Raw genomic sequence first — 15,830 nt, 5'->3', positions numbered from 1 at the left:
TTTGACCTTTTCCGGGTAAAACAGATGGAAATAAGAAGTCAGAAATTCCCCCACAAAATGCAGATACACAAGAGCTACTTGAATGGTTGACCAGTTCCCACTGATCATTTTTTTTTTCCTTAAAAAAATATCAGCACGTGGCTCAGGTTAACAAGGCTTTGGGGGTTATGCAGTAGATGAGACCGCTGGAGAATGAGATGTGGCTTGACAGTGGAGGGGCTTGACAGTGAGGTGGAAATGAGCCAGGATGATGAAACTTAATTCACTCAGCATGTAATTGTTCAAGGTCTGCTGTGCCTTGCTCCTGCCTCTGAAATGTACAGTATCTAGTGGTGGAAACAGGTAAGGACTGCCAAAGAATCCTTTTAACCAGTGAATCATGTTTTTTGCTTGTCTAGATTTCAAGTGTCCCTGGATATAATACGCGATTGAAATAGATTTTTAACTATTTGTCTTATGTATATTGATTATTTTGTTTTGTGTTTCTAATTTTAAAACTAGCTAAGGAGAAGAATGAGTGTGTGTGTGTATGTGTGTGTACACACGCACATGTATGTATATATACACACACGTGTATACACACACATACTCATACACACAATGCTGAATGAAGTTGCTTTTCAGTTACATGGTCCTAAGTTTTTTTCAGTGGGCCAGTGGCTCTCGATAGCTGAAAGCTCTCCCCACCCGCCTCCAGCACTCGGAAAAACTCATTTTCCGAGGAGTCCTGGGCATGCCACTGTCTTGTCTTAGGAGGCCAGCACTTGTAATTCCATTTGTCAAAAATGCTTGCCGTTTGGAGATAATAACAGCTACACTTGCCCCTTTTAGGGAATATATGTAATAGAAAAGTGTATACCTAGAACTCTTCTGTGTTTGGAGATTGTTGCTAGAAGCCTCCTTAGAGGTTTATTTTTCCAGGTTATCGTATCTGAAGATGAGCAGAAAGGACACATTTTGACATGTTAATAGACTTGCAGAGCCTGCAAATAATATGAAATGTGTCCTTTTCCCAGAGCTAAGTCATTCTCCTCTTTGCGCCCTATAGGAAAAATACAGCGACATTCCTTCCTCAGGCAGGCTAGGGTGATGACAAATTGTATCAATCTCATAAAACCATTCTGGGCACATCTTTCACTTTGCTTTGCTCTCCAAGCAGAAGAGGGAACACAGCTAAGGTTTAGAATAGAGGTGATATGGTTTATAGAGCATATAGTCCTGAGTCAATATCCGGGTAGTGTTTTATATAGAGCAGTGGTTCTCAACCAGAAATGATGGGTGTTTAAGAATACTCTGGTGGTTTATCCAAATTACACAGGCCTTTCCTGCTGTTGTATTGTGGCAAGTAGCAAATGTTCAGGTTCAGAAAAGCCCCCACAGATAATTCTCAACCTATCCCTTTCCTACTCGTTACTGATACAAAGGTGATGCACTGAAATCCTGCGGAAATACACAGTGAATGCATGTGAAAAATATAAAAATTGGATACAGGAGAGTTCAGAAAAAGAATCAACAGCAGGTACTATTTCTCAGAATGTATCTTTTCCTGAAATGTCTTCTGGCATTCCTAAAGTGGCTTCCTGGGCATCCCCATACGCTGTGGGAAGACTGAAAGAGCTCTTTGCCAGAGGCACATATTATCCACAAAGCTTGGTAAAGAAAGGCAGGAGCACATAGCTAGAATGCTCTGTTCCTTGTGAGTGCCACTTAGCACCATTCTGGAGCCCAGTGATGCAATGTGTTGTTTTAGCCTGCCTGGGTCAGCAACCCCGAGCAAACAGGTCATCTGATTTAACGGAAAATAGCAATTATTTTTTAGTGAATTCTAATTTAGAAAACATATTCAACCTTTCTGCATCTTACATTTTTATATTTTAGAGAGACGGGGAGAGACAGAACGTGAGCTGGGGACAGGCAGAGAGAGAGGGAGACACAGATTCTAAAGCAGGCTCCGGGCTCTGAGCTGTCAGCAGAGCCCGACACAGGGCTCCAACCTACAAACAGTGAGATACTGACCTGAGCCAAAGTCAGACGCTTAACCCACTGAGCCACCCAGGCACCCTGCATCTTACAGTTTAGATGTGTCTCTTGTAAGCAGCAAATACTTGATTAAAAAAAACACAAGCAAATACCAAACCGTTCTATTTTGTAACTCGTGCATATAGAATATATGTATGTATTACTCATATGTGTTATATAGAGAGAATGTATCATTCTTGTTGTTGTTAGTCCCACTTGTTTTTATTTCTTTTTCTCTCAGTTTTGCCCATCTTTTGAAAAATTTTAACCTTTCCTGTTTGAAAGTAACATACTTTGTACCTATTCCTATGAATTCAACATACATACTTAACAAAGTCTGAAATTGATCAATAAATTTAATCTCCTGGTGATTCAAGTGCCTCAGAACACTTGTAACTGCATTTACTTTGCTATACTTGTGGATTTCAGCTATACTTGTAGATTTTAAGTATTGTTTAAATCCATAAGACAGCATCATTATTTCATATAGCCAATTTCGTTTTTCCATAGATATCTACTACATTTATTCTTTATTCCTTCTTCTCTTAAAACTTCCTTTAGTGAAGGTATGCTGGTGGAAAACCTTCAGTATTTGGTGGTCTGAAGTGTCTTTATTTTATCTTTATTCATGAAAAATATTTTTAGGGGGAATAGGGTTCTATGTTGGCAGAGGTTTCCTTTTAGGACATTGTCCTTTTGGGATGTTGCATTATCTTCTGGTTTTGATTGTGGAGAGTTCAGCTGTCAGTCTCTTTCATTAGAATGCCAACTTTTTCGCTCTGGCTGCTTCTCACATCCTTTCTTTGCCATCGTTGATGTGCAGTTTCACAGTAATGTGTTTGGGTGTGCTTGGAATTCATCAAGCTCGCTCTTTCTTTCTCTTTCTTTCTTTCTTTCTGTCTTTCTGTCTTTCTGTCTTTCTTTATTATTTTTAATGTTTATTTCTGAGACAGAGACAGAGTATGAGTTGGGGAGGGCAGAGAGAGGGAGACACAGAATCAGAAGCAGGCTCCAGGATCCGAGCTGTCAGCACAGGGCCCGATGCAGGGCTTAAACTCACAAACCGTGAGATCATGACCTGAGCCGAAGTCGGTTGCTCAACTGACTGAGCCACCCAGGCACCCCTCATCGAGCTCCTTTAATCTTTAGAGAGTTGCTTCTTCCTTACAAATTTGAATAAATCCTGAATGCTTATCTCTTGAAATGTACATCTACCCCGTTTTCTCTTTCTTCTTCCGTAGCTCTGATTAGTCACATATGTTAGTCCTTTCCCTCTTCCATGTTGCTTGACGTCTTTTTGATTTTGTCCATTTGTTTTGTGCTGTATTCTGAAAAATGCCTTCTGAGCTGTCTGCCCTTCTGTTCCCTCTGCAACTGTCAAATCTGATTAATTTGTTTCTGTATTGTTTATTTCCACAAGTTCTATTAACATTAGCATTTTGATGAGTCATTTAAAAATTTTCCATTCCCTGCGGGTATTTTCAAGTTATTTTACTTACTTATTTACTAAATTATTTATTTATTTAACAAACTTACTTATTTAAATCAAGTTAGGTAATGTACCGTATAGTATTGGTTTCAGGAATAGAACCCAGTGATTCATCACTTACATGTAACACTCAGTGTTCATCCCAGCAAGTGCCCTACTTAATGCCCATCACTCATTTAGCCCATCTTCTCACCTCACCCCCCTCTAGCAACCCTCAGTGTGTTCTCTGTACTTAACAGTCTCGTATGGTTTGTTTCCCTCTGTTTTTAACTTAATTTTCTTTCTCTTCCCCTATTTTCATTTGTTTCTTAAATTCCACATATGAGTGAACTCATGATATTTGTCTTTCTCTGACTTATTTCACTTAGCATCATACACCCTAGCTCTGTGTTGTTGCAAATGGTGAAATTTCATTCTTTTTGATGCCGAGTAATATTCCATTGTGTGCGTGCGTGTGTGTGTGTGTGTGTGTGTGTGTGTGTAAATACCGCATCTTTATCCATTCATCAGTGAATGGACATTTGGGCTCTTTCCATATTTTGGCTATTGTTGATAGTGCTGCTATAAACATTGCAGTACATGTGCCCCTTTGAATAAGCATTTTTGTATCCTTTGGATAAATACCTAGTAGTGCAATTGTTAGGTTGTAGGGTAGTTTTATTTTTACTTTTTTGAGGAACCTCCATACTGTTTTCCAGAGCGGCTGCACCAGTTTGCATTCCCACCAGTAGTGCAGAAGTGTTCCGTCGCCAACATCTGTTGTTTCCTGAATTGTTAATTTTAGCCATTCTGACAGGTGTGAGGTGGTATCTCACTGTGGTTTTGATTTGTATTTCCCTGATGATGAGTGATGTTAAGCATCTTTTCATGTGTCTGTTAACCATCTGGATGTCTTCTTTGGAAAAGTGTCTATTCATGTCTTCTGACCATTTCTTCACTGGATTATTTGTTTTTGAGTGTTGAGTTTGGTAAGCTCTTTATACTTTTTAAATACTAATGCTTTATCCTGTATGTTGTTTGCAAATCTCTTCTCCCAGTCCGTTGTTGACTTCACTACGCAGAAGCTTTTAATCTTGATGAGATCCCAGTAGTTTATTTTTGCTTTCTTTCCCTTGCCTCCAGAGACATGTCTAGTAAGAAGTTGCTGTGGCTAAGGTCAGAGAAGTTACTGCCTGTGTTTTCCTCTAGGATTTTGATGGTGTCCTATCTTATGTTTAGGTCTTTCATCCATTTTGCATTTATTTTTGTGTGTAGTGTAAGAAAGTGGTCCAGGTTCATTCTTCTGCATGTTGCTGTCCAGTTTTCCCAGCACCACTTGCTGAAGAGACTGCCTTTTTTCCATTGGATAGTCTTTTCTGCTTTGTCAAAGGTTAGTTGGCCATACATTTTTAGGTCCATTCCTGGGTTCTCTACTCTATTCCATTGATCTACATGTCTGTTTTTGTGCCAATACCATACTTTCTTGATGACTACAGCTTTTTAATACAGCTTGAAGTCCGGAATTGTGATGCCTCCTGTTTTGGTTTTCTTTTTCAACATTACTTTGGCTATTTGGGGTCTTTTCTAGTTCCATACAAATTTTAGAATTGTTTGTTCTAGGTCTCTGTGAAGAATGTTAGTGTTATTTTGGTAGGGATTACATTGGATGTGAAGATTGTTTTGGGTAGTATAGACATTTTAACAATATTTGTTCTTCCAATCCATGAACTGGAATGTTTTTCCATTTCTTTGTATCTTCTTCCATTTTTTCCATAGGTTTTTTATAGTTGTCAGCATACAACTCTTTTACCTCTTTGGTTAGGTTTTTTCTAGGTATCTTATGGTTTTGGATGTAATTGTAAATGGGATTGATTCCTTGATTTCTGTTTTTGCTGCTTTATTATCGGTGTATGGAAATGCCACAGATTGCTGTACATTGATTTTATATCCTGTGACTTTGCTGAATTCATGCAGACTTTTGGTGGAGTCTTTTGGGTTTTCCATGTAGAGTATCCTGTCATCTGCAAAGAGTGAACGTTTCACTTCCTCCTTTCCAGTTTGTGTGCCTTTTATTTCTTTTTGTTGTCTGATTGCTGAAACTAAGACTTCAAGTACCATGTTGAACAACAGTGGTGAGAGTGGACATCCCTGTCATGTTCCTGACCTTGGGGGGAAAGCTCTGACTTTTTCCCCATTGAGAATGATATTAGCTGTGGGGCTTTCATATATGGCCTTTATGATATTGGGTATGTTTCTTCTATCCCTACTTTCTTGAGGGTTTTTATCAAGAAAGGATGCTGTATTTTGTCAAATGCTTTTTCTGCATCTATTGAGAGGATCATATGGTTCTTAACCTTTCTTTGATTAATGTGGTGTATCACATTTCCACTTAATCATGGTGAATGATTCTTTTAAGGAATTTGATTCATATTCAATTCATAACTGAATTTGATTTGCTGGTATATTGTTGAGAATTTTTGCATCCATGGTCATCAGGGATATTGGCCTGTAATTCTCCTTTTAAGTGGTGTCTTTGGTTTTGGAATCAAGGTAATGCTGGTTTCATAGAATGAGTTTGTAAGTTTTTCTTCCATTTCTATTTTTTGGAACATGTCTTTTAAATGTCTGGTAGAATTTCCCTGGGAAGCCATCTGGCCCAGGACTCTTGTTTGTTGGTAGATTTTTTTTTTTTTATGTTTATTTTTGAGAGAGAGAGAGCGCGCGCGTGCGCGCGCATGCAAGTGGGGGAGGGGCAGAGAGAGAGGGAGACAGAATCTGAAGCAGGCTCCAAACTCTGAACTGTCAGCATAGAGCCCGACGTGGGGCTCAAACTCATGAACCGTGAGCTCATGAACTGAGACGAAGTTGGACACTTAACCAAGTGAGCCACCCAGGCGCCTCCGTTGGTAGAGTTTTGATAACCAATTCAATTTCTTTGTGGGTTATGGGTCTGTTCAAATTTTCTATTTCTTCCTGTTTCAGTGTTGGTAGTTTGTGAGTTTCTAGGAATTTGTACATTTCTTCCAGATTGTCCAATTTGTTGGTATATAATTTTTCATTGTATTCTCTTACAATTGTTTATATTTATGTGGTGTTGGTTGTGATCTCTCCTCTTTCATTCATGATTTGATCTATTTGGGTCCTTTCTGTTTTCTTTTTGAGAAATTTGGCTAGGGGTTTGTCAATTTTGTTTATTCTTTCAAAGAACCAGCTCTTAAGGGTGCCTGGGTGGTTCAGTCAGTTAAGCGTCTGACTTCGACTCAAGTAATGATCTCACAGTTTGTGGGTTTGAGCCCCGCATCAGGCTCTGTGCTGACAGCTCAGAGCCTGGAGCCTGCTTCGGATTCTGTGTCTCCCTCTTTCTCTGCCCCTCCCCCGCGCTTGCTCTCGCTCTCTCAAAAATGAATAAACATTTTAAAAAATCAAAGAACAACCTCTTAGTTTTGTTTTTTGTTTACTTGTTTGCTTCTATATCATTTATTTCTGTTCTAATCTTTATTATTTCCCTTCTTCTGCTGCCTCTAGGCTTTATTTGCTGTTCCTTTTCTAGCTCCTGTAGGTGTAAGATTGGAATGTGTATTTGGGACCTTTCTTGCTTTGTGAGATAGGCCTGACATATAATACACTTTCCTTTTAGGACTCCCTTTGCTGCATCCCAAAGGGTTTGGACTGTCAGATTTTCATTTTCACTTGCTTCCATGTATTTTTTTTATTTCTTCTTTAATTTTCTGGTTAATCCATTGATTCTTTAGTAGGATATTCTTTAAACTCCATGTATTTGAGGGCTGTCCAAATTTTTTCTTGTGGCCAAACTCAAGTTTCATATCATTGTGACTGGAAAAATGCATGGTATGATCTCAACCTTTTTGTACCTGTTGAGGGCTGATTTGTGACTGAGTATGTGATCTATTCTGGAGAATGTTCCATGTGCACTTGAGAAGAATGTACATTCTGTTGCTTTAGGATGAAATATTCTGAATATATCTGTTCAGTCCATCATTCCAGTGTGTCATTCAAAGCAATTGTTTCCTTGTTGATTTTTCTGCTTAGATGATCCATCCATTGTTGTGAGTTATTAAAGTCCCCTACTATTATGGTATTATTATCAATGAGTTTCTTTATGTTTGTTATTACTTGACTATATATTTTGGTGCATCCAAATTGGGTGCTTCCAAATATTTATAATTGTTAGATCTTCTTGATGGATAGACCCCTGAATTATGATATAAAGCCCTTCTTCATCTCTTGTTATAGTCTTTGGTTTAAAATTTAGTTTGTCTGATAGAAGTATGGCTACTCCGGCTTTCTTTTGATGTCCATTAGCATGAAAGATGGTTATCCATCCCCTTAATTTCAATTTGCAGGTGTCTTGAGGTCTAAAATGAGTCTCTTGTTGGCAGCATATATATGGATCTTATTTTTTTTATTCATTCTGATACCCTATTCTTTATTGGAGCATTTAGTCCATTTACATTCAGAGTCATTATTGAAAGGTATGAATTTAGTGCCATTATGTTACCTGTAGAGTTGGTGTTTCTGGGAATGTTCTCTGGTTCTTTGTAAGCTTTGTTACTTTGGTCTTTTTTCCCCCCAAATCCCCCTTAATATTTCTTGCAGGGCTGGTTTAGTGGTCATGAACTCCTTTAGTTGTTTGGGGAACTCTTTATCTCTTATTCTATTCTGAATGATAGCCTTGCTGGGTAAAGAATTCTTGGCTGCAAATTTTCCCACTCAGCACATTGAATATGTCCTGCCATTCCCTTCTGGCCTGCCAAGTTTCAGTGGACAGGTCTGCTGCTAACCTTATGTGTCTGCCCTTGTGGGTTAAGGACCTTTTGTCCCTAGCTGCTTTCCAAATTCTCTCTTTATCTTTGTATTTTGCAAGTTTGACTATGGTATGTCATGGTGTTGACATGTTTTTGTTGATTTTGAGGGAGTTCTCTTTGCCTCTTGGACTTGGATGCCTGCTTCCTTTCCCAGATTATGGAAGTTCTCAGCTATAATTTGAAATAAACCTTCTGCCCTTTTCCCTCTACTCTTCTTCTTTTGGGACTCCTATGATATGGATATTGTTTTGTTTCATGGAATCACTTAGTTCTCTAAGTCTCCCCTCATGATCTAATGGTTTCCTTCCCCTCTTTTTTCAGCTTTATTATTTTCCATAATTTTATCTTCTCTATCACCTGTTCTGTCCTCTGCTTCTTTGGTCTTTGTTGTGACTGTATCCAGTCGGTTTTATATCTCAGTTATAGCATTTTTTATTTCAGCCTGACTAGTTTTTAGGTCTTTTATCTCTGCAGCAGGGGTTTCTCTGGTGTCTTCTATGCTTTTTTCCAAGCCCAGTTAGTAATCATAAGACTAACTAAATTCTTGTTCAGATATATTGTTTATACCTGTTTTAAGCAAATCCCTGGCTGGGATTCCTTCTTGACCTTTCTTTTAGGGAGAACTCCTCCATCTTGTCATTTTGTCCAAGTTTCTGTCTTTTGCGTGTTTTAAAAGCTTGTTATGTTTCCTGCACCTGAGAGTACTGCTATATTCAAAAGGGGTCATACACTGTCCAGGGCCTAGCACTTCAGGAAGTGTTTCTGGTGTATGCTGTGTGCAGTCTGTTGTTGCATTCTGGCTGCTCTTTCCCACTGGTCAGTCCTCTGCACAGCTCTGCCTTGCTTGCAGTAGGGAGCCTTTGGACCTTTAACTAGGTGTGCTTTGATTTGTTTTTTAAAATAACCCTGGAAAAAAAGGGAAAACAAACCCCAATCTCAAAACACAAACAAACAAACAAAAACGAAAACCCAAATGGAGAATCAAAAAAGTTATATAAGGCTGATTCAAAAAACAAAAACAAAAAAAAAGAAAATGAAAAAAAAAAAAACAAACAAACAAGGAACTATGAGCCTGATTCCAAAAGGAAAAAAAAAAAAGGAAAAAAAGTAAGTCTGGTCCTATTTCCACCAAAACTTCAGGTGTAATTTTGAAGCACTCAATTTTCAGTACATTGGTGGATGTGGGGTGCTGGCTGAGCTGGTCTTCTGGGGGAGAGTCTCACTGTGTTGGCTCAGAGTAAGTCTTGCCCCAGGAAATAAGCAGCTGCCAGGCACAGGTGGATGGGGTTTGGTGTAAACGGATCTTACCTCCACTGGGGGACGCCGTGTCGTTCTCTGAAGTCCCACCGTGTTGGTGTTGGGGGGGAAATGGCGCCATCCCAATCTCTCACCCTGGACAGGGGATCTCACAGCCCCTGTCTTTAGGCAGCCCTCCCAGAATAGTGAGGGAGTCAGCTCACCCTGAGCCACAACACTCCTGCATTTTTTCTTTGGCACACGGCTGGGATTCAAAACTTGAAGTGTTGAAGGACCTGGCACTACGTGGTCCTGCCCCCCTCCTCCACGGTAGAGCATCTCCACACTGTGCCGGAAGTCCTTTGTCCCTGAAAAGCAGTCCCACGCCTGTGCAGTGTGTGGAATCTATGGTGTAGCACCACTAAAATCAGCAAAGGTTATATTCTCTCTGGGTGCACCTCTGTCCCCTGCTGATAAAAGGCCTTTTGCTGGCACCCACAAGGTCTTCTGTCCTTGGGGAGGCAATATACCCTCTTCCAGAAGTACTCCAGGAAGGGGGATGTTCTCTCCCAATGAGCCCCTGAGATTCTATACCATGCCGTGCCCTCTGGGGCCAGCTTCCTCCTCCCCAGGAGCACTTGTTACAGCTCGGCTCCAGAGAAAGTCACGCATGTCCAAAACCTTAGAGTTGATCTCCAGATGCTGTTTGTAAAAAAAAATATCCTGTAACACTCAGTACTTCTTGCTCCCCAGTCTGTGGTCCAGGGAGGTTTTCCTCCTGTGCGAATTGATGATGCAATCTTACCCTTCTCTTTTTCTCTCCCTTTTGTCTCTCCACTATAAGGGTTCCCTCCCCTCTGCAGCACAGCCATTTTTCTCTCACCCAGTTCACTTCCATACATGTCACACCTGCCACGCCGTCCTCCTCCAACTGCAGACATCCTTCTGCCAGTCTGCCGATCAATTTCCTGGATATTCCAAGTGATTTGACCTTAATACAGCTGTGTTTGAGGGATGAGGAAAGCACAGGGTCCCCCAACTTCTCTGTCCTCTTAACTCCAAGTTATTTTATTTTTAAAAATCACTAAGCATAGTTATTTTAGAATGTCTCAGAATTTCAATATCTGAACCTTTATTCTAATTATTTTTTTCTTTTTAATGTTTATTTTTGAGAGAGAGAGAAAGAGAGAGACAGAGCACGAGCAGGGGAGGAGCAGAGAGAGAGGGAGACACAGAATCTGAAACAGGTTCCAGGCTCTGAGCTGTCAGCACAGAGCCTGATGTGGGGCTCAAACTCATAAACTGTGAGATCATGACCTGAGCCGAAGCCGGATGCTCAACCGATTGAGCCACCCAGGCACCCCCGATATCTGAACCTTTTACGGATCCATTGTAGTCACCCTCCTTCATGATGTCTTGTTTCCTTGTGTAATTACTTTGTGAGCTGCTCATTCTCCTTAGAAAAGTATTCTGGGGATCCTTTGGGGTTTACGATGAGAGTCCTTTCAGAGAGGATTTATATTCTGTCGTGCAGTTAGGGAACTCTACCAGTCCAGTTTAAACCAAATGTATAGCCTGACATTTCTGTAACATGAGGGTGTGTGGACTTCAGAAAGGTGCAAGGCCTAGCTTACAATGGTAAGTTCTTTGGGATTTTTTTTTTTTTTTTTTTTTGTCAACTTTGTCTGCCTAAAGCAACTTTTCTTGCAGTGTTCTAATGTGGTGGTGGGTTTACTATTGGTTCATCCTCACCCTAGCCCTTTGGGGGCCTGCTTTGTAGAAGGAGGGTCTTTGATTTCTGTTAACCATGTCCTGTCAGGCCTTAAAAAAGTAAAGTTCATAGTCCCAAGGTTTGGCAAACGCCCCAGGACAAAATCACCTTCAGGGGTTGGTTCTTTCTCCAGGGTCCTATTTTCACCTGGATTTTGATCTGGTAATTTCTTACTGTCTTGTCAGATTATTCTAAAACATTAATAAAAACAATATTAAAGGGGTGGCTCATTCGGTTAAGGGTCCAACTTCGGCTCAGGTCATGATCTCACAGCTCGGGAGTTCAAGCCCATCAGTCTCTATTGACAGCTCGGAGCCGGGAGCCTGCTTTGGATTCTGTGTCTCCCTCTCTCCCCCTGCTCACGCTCTGTGTCTCTCTCTGTCTCTCTCCCTCCCTCCCCAAAATAAATCAACATTAAAAAAATAAAATAAAACAATAAAAAAAAGTTACCCATTAGTTTTTGTTGTTTTTGGTGATAGGATGGTCAGAATTACCTAGCCTTCATATGTTTCTGGAAACAAAATCTTCTGGTTATAAAAATACAAAGAAAGCTTTTGTCAAAAGTTTGGTGCTGCTGATTTGCACAGAAGATTCCTGCGTTATCTTCTTACTCTTCCCACATCACCTGGTCATATTTCTTAATTTTCCTCTCTAAACTTCTGCTTCTCAATCCAAAAGCAAAGGCATTTAAAATAGCCACTGATTTTGGAATCTGCATCAGTGAACCCTGCAGAACTTTGTTGGAGACCGCAGCCCAAAATGAAGTCACTTGTGTTAAACCCAGCAAACCAAGACTTAATGCTTTCCTAATTGCAGCTTCAACACCCCAGGAATGAAACTTTTAGCCAATCAATCTGGAATCACCTGGCCAGCACTACTGAGGTATTCTGCCTCATAGGCCCTTCTCTTCCCCTTAGGAGGATGACCTTGCCATGAAACAGTGAATTCTTTGCTAATATTTTTTTTTTCTGCCACCTTTCTGCCTTTAAAAAAATGTTGGCTTCTCTACAGCTCAGTGGAGCTCCTTTCTAGTGGGATGCTCCCTGCTTTCCATGAATTGCTTGTCTTTAAATTCACTCAGTTGATCTTCTATTTAACAACCATTTGAGAATTGAGTTAAAATTATATTTACTTACTTTGCCTTGTTACCAAAACAATTGAAGGTAATTAAAATCTTAGAATTCCTAAGAGCACCACTAGAAATTCAAAGAGAGGTAAGGGCATTTGGTAAATATAGCTTTGAATGCTCATCTCTGCTCTGCTACTAACTAGAGCTCCCAGTGTGGAGTTGGTGGAACAACTGAGTTGTTCTGTGCAATTTTTTTTTGTTTATTTGCAAGTAAGAATTTTTCTGCCAAGAGGGTTCATAGATTTAAGCCAATTCTCAGATGTCTGAGACCCAAGGAAAATTATTAACTAGTGAACTGCATACAAATAATGTATCATTTTTATACCTTAGTTTTTAAATCTATTATTTTAATTTTTGCTTATTTCTGGCTTTTTAAGTTTTATTTTAAATTCTAGTTAACATACAGCGTTACATTAGTTTCAGGTGTATGACAGAGTGATTCGCCAGTTTCAGACATCACCCGGTGCTCATTACAACAAGCACACTCCTTTTTCCCCATCACCTATTTAAGCCATCCGCCTCCTTCTGATGACCATCAGTTTGTTCTCTACAGTTAAATGTCTGTTTCTTGATTTGTCTTCTTTTTCCTTTTCATTTTTTTGTTTTGTAAATTCCACGCATGACTGAAATCATATGGTATTTGTCTTTGACTTATTTTGCTTAGCATTTATACTATTTAGCTCCATCCTTATTATTACAAATGGCAAGAATTCATTTATTGATGGCTGAATATTCCATTGTGTGTGTGTGTGTGTATAGGTGTGTGTATATATATAAATACATATATATGTGTGTGTATATATATATATATATATGTATATACCACATATCTTAATCTACTCATCAATAGATGGACACTTGGGCTGCTTGCATATCTAGGCTATTACAAATAATGCTTTAATGGGGCGCCTGGGTGGCGCAGTCGGTTGAGCATCCGACTTCAGCCAGGTCACGATCTCGCGGTCCGTGAGTTCGAGCCCCGCGTTGGGCTCTGGGCTGATGGCTCAGAGCCTGGAGCCTGTTTCCGATTCTGTGTCTCCCTCTCTCTCTGCCCCTCCCCCGTTCATGCTCTGTCTCTCTCTGTCCCAAAAATAAATAAACGTTGAAAAAAAAATTTTTAAATAATGCTTTAATAAGCAGGGGGTGTATGTATCCCTTTGAATTAGTGCTCCTGTATTCTTTGGCAGTGCGATTGCTGGATGGTAGGATAGTTGTGTTAACTTTTTGAGGAATCTCCATACTGTTTTTACAGAGCAGCTGCACCAGTTTGCATTCTCACCAGCAGCACGTGAGTGTTCCTTAATCGCCATATTCTCACAAACACCTGTTGTTTCTTGTGTTGTTGATTTCAGCCATTCTGACAGGTGTGAGGTGATATCTCATTGTGGTTTTGATTTGCATCGCCCTGATGGTAAGTGATGGGGGAACATCTTTTCATGTGTCTTTTGGCCATATGTATGTCTTCTTTGGAGACCTGTCTGTTCACGTTTTCTGCCCATTTTTAATTGGATTATTTGATTTGTAGGTGTTGAGTTGTATAAGTTCTATATATTTTGGATACTTACGCTTTTTATCAGATATGTTGTTTACAAATACTTTCTTGAGTTCTCTAGCTTGCCTTTCAGTTGACTGTTTCCTTCACTGTGTGGAAGGTTTTTACTTTGATGTAGTCCCAATGGTTTATTTTTGCTTTTGTTTCCCTGCCTTAGGAGACATATCTAGAAAAAAATTGCATGGGCCAATGTAAAAGAAGTTACTGCCTATGTTCTCTTCTAGGACTTTTATGGTTTCAGATCTCACACGTAGGTTTTTAATCCATTTTGAGTTTAGTTTTGTGTATGATGTAAGTGATCCAGTTCATTCTTTTGTGTGTTGTTGTCCAGTTTTCCCAATGCCATTTGTTGAAGAGACTTTTTCCCATTGGATGTTCTTTTCTGCTTTGTCAAATATTAATTGACCAAATAGTTGTAGATTTATTCTGGGCTATCTATTCTGTTCTATTGATCTATGTGTCTATTTTTATGCCACTACCATACTGTTTTGCTTCCTTTGGCTTTGTAATATAACTTGAAGTGCAGAATTGTGATGCCTCCAGCTTTGCTCTTCTTTTTCAAGATTACTTTGGCTATTCAGGGTCTTTTGTAGTTTCATCCAAATTTAAGGATTGTTTGTTCTACTTCTGTGAAAAATGTTGCTGGTATTTTGATAGGGATTGCATTAAATGTGTAGGTTGCTTTGGGTAGTATAGACATTTTAACAATATTTGTTCTTCCAGTCCAGGAGCATGGAATGTCTTTCCATTTCTTTGTGTCGTCTTCAGTTTCCTTTCATCAGTATTTTGTAGTTTTCTGAGTATAGTTCTTTCACTTCTTTGGTTAGTTTTATTCCTAGGTATCTTAATATTTTTTGTACAATTGTAAATGGGATTGTCTTCTTAATTTCTTTCTGCTTGCTTCATTATTGGTGTATAGAGATGTAACAGATTTGTATTTAATTTTGTATCCTGTGACTTTACTGAATTTATCAGTTCTAGTAGTAGGCTTTGGTGGAGTCATTAGGGTTTTCTATATATCATGTCATCTGCAAATAAAGTTTTACTTCTTCCTTACCAATCTGGATGCCTTTTATTTCTTTTAGTTGTTTGATTGCTGTGGCTAGGACTTCCAATAGTATGTTGAATAAAAGTGGTGAGACTGGACATCTTTGTCTTATGACTTTAGGGTAAAAGTTCTCTTTTTCCCCAATGAGTAGGATGTTCGCTGTGGGCTTTTCTTTAATTTTCTTTTTTAATGTTTATTTATTTTTGAAAGAGAGAGGGAGACACAGAATCTGAAGCAGGCTTCAGGCTCCGAGCTGTCAGCACAGAGCCTGACGTGGGGCTTGAACTCACAAACCCTAAAATCATGACCTGAGCCAAACTTGGACTGAGCCACCCTGGGTGCCCCTCACTGTGGATTTTTCATATAAGGACTTTATTATGTTGAAGTATATTCCTTCTAAACCTACTTTATTGAGGGTTTTTTTAAAAAATTTCTTATTTTTAAGAAATGAATGAATGAATGAATGAATAATGAATAATAAAAAAATTTCTTATTTTTAAGAAATGAATGAATGAATGTTGTACTTTGTCAAATGCTTTTTCTGCATCTGTTGAAATGATCATATGGTTCTTATCCTTTCTCTTATTGATGTGATGTATCACACTGATTGATTTGTGAATATTCAACCACATTTGCAACCCAGGAATAAATCCCACTTGATCACGGTGAATATTTTTAATGTATTATTGGATTCAGTTTTGCTAGTATTTTGTTGAGGATTTTTGCATCTATGTTTATCAAGGATATTGGTCTGTAGTTCTCTTTTTTTGGTGTCTGTTAT

The sequence above is a fragment of the Leopardus geoffroyi genome, chromosome A2 (assembly GCF_018350155.1).
Source record: "Leopardus geoffroyi isolate Oge1 chromosome A2, O.geoffroyi_Oge1_pat1.0, whole genome shotgun sequence".
Taxonomy (NCBI): Eukaryota; Metazoa; Chordata; class Mammalia; order Carnivora; family Felidae; genus Leopardus; species Leopardus geoffroyi.
This window is presented reverse-complemented; position numbering follows the sequence as displayed.